Genomic DNA, 6,000 nt, shown 5'->3' on the forward strand with positions numbered 1-6,000 from the left:
GGGAAGCCAGCGACTAACCGCTTGAGCTATGTTGCGGCAAAAAGGTTTGCTTACACGCTGTTTATGTAGGCGCCAGACCGTCTGGTTGAGCAGCAAGTGGCATGAAACATCTTCAAGTACACCGCTCCTCCCACTCTTCCCCTCCTACAGTGCCGTCCTCCGCCACACGCATAATTTTTTTGTTTTTTGTTTCTTGGAGTAGTTCACACCGGGTCAACTTAGTACGTCGACCATTATTTGGCATATTGCACCAGCTCCGAATGATAGATGATGAGTATGGAGCAGCCAGTGGAATAAGGATTGGCAGGGGAAACCGAAGTACTCGGAGAAAAACTGCCCCAGTGTCAATCTGTCCACCACAAACCCCATAAGACCTGACCTGGGATCGAAACAGGGTTGCCGTGGTGTGAGACCGGCGACTAACCGCTTGAGCTAGCCCGGGTTCGATCCCGGGTCTTGTCAAGTGGGATTTGTGGTGGACAAAGTGGCATTGGGGCAGTTTTTCTCCGAGTACTTCGGTTTCCCCTACCAATCTTCATTCCACTAAATTCTCCATCATCATAATCACCCGGGGCAGGCTACAATAGGCCAATCAGTGGCCGCCGTGCCGAGTGGACCCAGTTGGACTCCACCCCTCACTAAGCGAATTAAAAAGAAACGCTTGAGGTATGGCAAGGCCCGCAATACTTTCACAGCAAGGTAAAAGTAAAAGTAAGATTATTCCTGCGCTTAATCAATTAAACAAAACGCCATGAAGACGCATGGAAGAGTAGAGATACACTTCCGCCATTTTTGACCTCGGCGCTAGGCAGAGATGAGTGGTCAGCGACACGCCCCGGCCACTTTACCTCCAGGGAAAGAGCCCCCAGTACACATTGGTTAGGAGGTGAGGTGGGCCCCAGAACAATATGGAGAAGAAAACCCCTGTTGCTCCTGCTAGGAATCGAACCTCGGCAGTAGTCCGCTTAGGTCGGGATCGGTTGTACTGTCAGAATTTTCATGTATTTCTGTCTTTACAGGATAATGACGGGATAATTCCTCAACCAGAAAAGTCCTTTAACCATTAATTCGTTAACCATCCTACCACTCGACACTGCGTATTCTAGGTTAGTGGTTCCGGAACATTTCGAGCCGTGAACTCATCCCCAGTGCCCCCTGCCCTACCATATAAAAAGCGTTCTTCACAATAGCGGTTTGCAGAACCCACAGAGGAAGATAACACAGGTGAAGCTATCCCTGTAACAGGCCGTGAAGGCCATAGAGTTGTGAGGCTTCCACATTGTCTAGACAAACAGATCACAGATGTCGGTAAGTTTGTCAGCCTTACGAGCCGGCCACCATTTACCTCCCAGGAAGATTTCTGGTACTCATTTCTGTTAGAGGAGGAGTCAACCCCAGGGCCATAGTGCGGCTGGAAGGATTATGTAAATTGAAAAAATCCACCTCATCGGGAAACGAATCCGCGACGTTCCGGCTTGTAGCATAGCGCCTTAACTAACTACCCTATCGCGTGCCCCACCAAGGGACATAGACTCCGTGGATTGTAGTCCGAAAGCGAACTACATCGACTGAGCGACCGCCGCTTGTCGGCGAAGTTAGTGCCAACTTTAGCGGATAGAGGGTGTCGCGTGGTCAGCGCAACGGATCCCCACGGCCGTTAATCTCGGTTTTCTAGACCGGACACCAAGGAACATAACAACAGCAAAATGCGGTACTACAGTTAGGACTACTTCAAAGTATTTTAAATTCTTAATGCAATGGTCGGGCTTGACTAAGTGATACTACTTACCCGCCGTCCGGTCTAAAGTCACTTCAATCATAAATACACTTTGGGAACCACTGGTCTAGATACTGACAGCGCCTTACAAAATAAATCATAAAACACACCTAATCCATGATTTTGCCAGAGTCCCATTTTCCAACCAGCTCACCAGGACAATTTAAATTCTAGAGCGACACATCCAATAACAGTTCATAAACTGATTATCTCAGTCTAGGGATAACGTTCTAGATTTGTATCCGATAGGTGCTAAGTTCGAATCCAAGCTGGGATACCTGGCTACCCTAACTGGGGGCTTTTCGTGTTTTTCCTCAGCCCTCCCAGCCAAATACTGGGATAGAACCCTGGCAAGGCTACGACCTCTTCCTTCGAAATCCTACCCAATTCATCATTAGTCATTCCACTATTCGACGCTACAGTCTCGGTACTGAAAGCATCTGTGAACAATGCTCACAAATTGTGGTAAACTGCAGTGAAGTTTTGTACAACCCTGTTTTGTCATCACATCGGCCTTTGCGTTGCTCTTTTTTTTTTGTATTGTTGCTCTCCTTATTATCAACATGTTGACGTTAGTGGCCATATCGGTGTCGTAATAAACTGCTGCTTGTGCTGCGAATTATCACCCAGTATCTCTTTATTATTTTCTTATCACACGTTTAGTTTCCAACATTGTTGAATTGCATCATTTTTCGAAATACTTTGTACATCTATTTATTGCAACTGCGTTTTCGTTTCCAAATTCACATTTTTTATCCTTAGCAACGGGCTACGGGATGAACTGCCGGGCTGCGATTCTGGGCAGAGGCAAGATACTTTTCTCTACTCCGTAGAGTCGAGACAAGCCCTGGAGCCCACCCAGCCTGCTACCCAATAGGCACCGAGGGCTAATTCCCCCGGGGTAAAGCAACCGCAGCGTGAAGATGACAACTCAGCTCCATCTATTTTTTTTCCTTGGCACTACAGCCCCAGTGGGCCTAGGCCTACCTCCATGAACTCCGTTCACTTCGGTTTTTCTAGATCTTAGACATTCGGTAGGACTCCTTGGGCGAGTGATCAGCTCGTCGCAAGGCCTCTACCTGTACATAAACACAGAAAAACGCACACAAACATCCATGCCCTGAGTGATATTCGAACCCACGATCTCGGCTTCCGAGCGAACGAAGACAGTGCATGCCTTAGACCGCTCGGCTACCGTGACCGGCGTCTTGATGGTATAGTGCTTAATTAATTAAGGACAGCATCAACTGTAGTTTCACCATGAGATATTTGTGCCAACTACAGTGACCGCGCTGTCTACAAAAAGTTACAATTAGGAATTTATACGAAACCTGCAACCACAGACTTAATCATACACAATGACTCATGCCATGTATGAACACAAAAAAGGTGATATAAATTTCTTCTTTAACCGAATGAATAAATACCCGATTACGCATAACAACAAAACAAAGAAGAAACTATGATAAAAACAAAGCTAGATAATAATAATAATTGCCCACAGAAACCCATGGAAAAGAACAGCGAGCAGAAAAGAAACTGGGCCACCTTCATTTTCTTCGGGCCAGAAAGTAGAACAATTACAAAATTATTCAAGAATACCGAAATTGGAATATCATATAGAACTAAGAAAAATATAGGCCGCGCCATAGCTCAAGCGGTTAGTCGCCGACTTCCCACCGCGGCGGCCCGGGTTCGATCCCTGGTCTGGTCAAGTGGGATTTGTGGTGGACAAAGTGCGCTGGGGCAGGTTTCCTCCGAGTATTTCGGTTTCCCCTGCCAATCTTCATTCCACCAATTGCTCCACAATCACCCTCACCTATCATCTGGGACTGGTACAATAGGCCAGAAGTGGCCGCAGTACAAGGGACTTAGTTCCACCCCACTAGCAATAAAAAAAAAAGAATAATATTAAACATTTGTTAAGAACGAAGGAAAACAACAACGGAAAGAATATAACCTAAGGGGAGTATGTCAGTTACAATGACCAGATTTCCCACAGAAGTACGGAGGGCAAACGGCGCGAACGTTCAAAACAATTTTTAAGAGCACGTAAGAGATATAAAGAATATCGGGCAGAGCTCCAAGTTTACCCAACCCACAGTGGATGCCAAATATGAATACGAGATAACAGAAAAGGCAATGAAAATCCTACGTATAGAAAAGAATGCTTAATGAGAGATTTCACATATATGAAATCAGCGAAAAGAACATGCAGCTAGACACCAATCTTACTGAAACATATAATCCCATATACGAAATAATCATAACTGCCTACCAAAATATAGGAAATGGAAAACAACAAACAAACAAACTCATCCTACCACAAATACACACATCCCCCCACATTATAACCCCCCCCCTCCTTATATATTCAGCAAAATAATGCATGCTAGGAGACCAGTTGCGATCTGACACACAATGAAGCCAGACGCAGAAAAGCGTAAGGCGGATAAACCCATAAAATAGTATATAGAAAATAAAATATTATATAACTTAGATATAAACCATCATGCAATAAATCAAATATAACAAACCAATATTAAAATCTAACAAGAAGTGAACAATGATAAAATTATTATTATCTTCTAAATAATATATTAATTATTACAGAAGAAAACCAGACGGAGGAAACAGAAATAAACAGTATAAAACATCGCAACATCTAGTTCCGAACAGTGCGGCTGCTCCATAAGGAAATCAAATTGGAATATAAACAAACTAGACCACAACCAAACCAACACTAGTACATAACTACATTTGTATTATAGCCTTACAATTGCAATAATGAACATCAACATAAATAGTATTTATATAAGATATTTAAGCACGAGATAAAGAGAAACATTTTAATTCATTGTCAAAGTGTATTTTATAACTTAAAAACTGTATTCTTTATATTGTTATTTTATTATAAACGCCTTTGTGTATATATATAGGCATTCGTTTAATATACAATTTTTATTCCAATTCTAATACACTTATAAGGCTTGTATTAATTGAGACAAAATTTTGTATGTATTAACTATGTGGAAAGTTAGATATGTTGGTGATAATTATTATATTGTAATATGAATTCATATAAACGCAATTCAATAGTTTTAGAACATTTGTACACTGCCTGGTGATGACTTTATAAGCCGAAACATGTAGCACACTGTCATACCATTAGGACCAATTAACTCATTACACACAGTAAATGTAAATGAGATTTTGATACTTGTGTTGAGGCAGAAAAATCATTAACGAAGTCTAACACAACATGATGTGCTCCTTGAAGGTTATAAACATCCCGAAGATTCAGTAACATTCTACTAGAGTACTAGTTCAAAAATCTCATATTCACATTCAACTTCATGACACCTCTCATTTCAGAATATATGAACATAGAAATACTATCTCCTGGAATGTGACGCCGTGTTGTAGAAGGAACGCACTGCCTCCATATGGCGAATAAGCAAGCAAGAGCTCTGTTTGCCGGGCTTACTCTTCGACCATAAAAATAGAGATCGTATATTCCTTCCAAATGTCAGTAAACTATCAGACTAAAAGGTGTCGCATCCCAGAATATAATATTCTTTATAGCGGAAGCCATGAGTACTTTAGATCTCAGTGTGAACATGGCCTGAGTGTGCATGTACAGACGCACCTACTAGTACACAGCCTTATCGTAACTCCGCGAAATGCTGAAGTGTGCTTCTGTGTGTCGCCACATGGAAGATTTTGTCCTAGAGTAATGGTTCCCAAATTGTCTTCGGGGAGAACCCTCGTGCTCGCGACCTGAACAGAGGTGTTTCGCTGCTGAATTAGCTGTAATGTTCGGTCTTTTCCAAATTTCTCAGAAAAAAATAAAATTAATGGATAAAATTTTCTGAGGTTTTCATATTTCTTTCAGTATCATATTTAATGTCTCTAATAAGTACAATTTATTATTATTATTATTATTATTATCATCGTCATCTCTTGTCACAGGTTTATTTCCTGGTATTCCTTTGCTTGGACCAGTGATGCACCTCACCACTCAGGCTTCAAGCTTCGCACTGTAGCACTTTCCGTAGTATGTGTGATGTTCCCAGGATAGCTGTTTTTTGCAGTGAATCTATGGAGTGTTTACCAGGAATTAGTTCCAAATGTTTCCTCAGCCCTCTGGTAACTGTACCCGTGGCTCCAATAATCACTGGTATCACAAAACATTTCACATTCCACATTCGCTGAATTTCGAT

At 42.2% G+C, this 6,000-nt stretch overlaps 1 protein-coding gene across 2 annotated transcripts in view; it reads right to left on the minus strand.

Annotated features, from left to right (window-relative positions):
• The window catches only part of LOC111864757 (adenylate cyclase type 2), a 93,625-nt gene that overhangs the window by 62,378 nt on the left and 25,247 nt on the right, over positions 1-6,000 (minus strand). The gene's annotated exons all lie outside the window — the stretch shown is intronic.

Source organism: Cryptotermes secundus, unplaced genomic scaffold, assembly GCF_002891405.2.
Source record: "Cryptotermes secundus unplaced genomic scaffold, Csec_1.0 scaffold579, whole genome shotgun sequence".
Lineage (NCBI taxonomy): Eukaryota > Metazoa > Arthropoda > Insecta > Blattodea > Kalotermitidae > Cryptotermes > Cryptotermes secundus.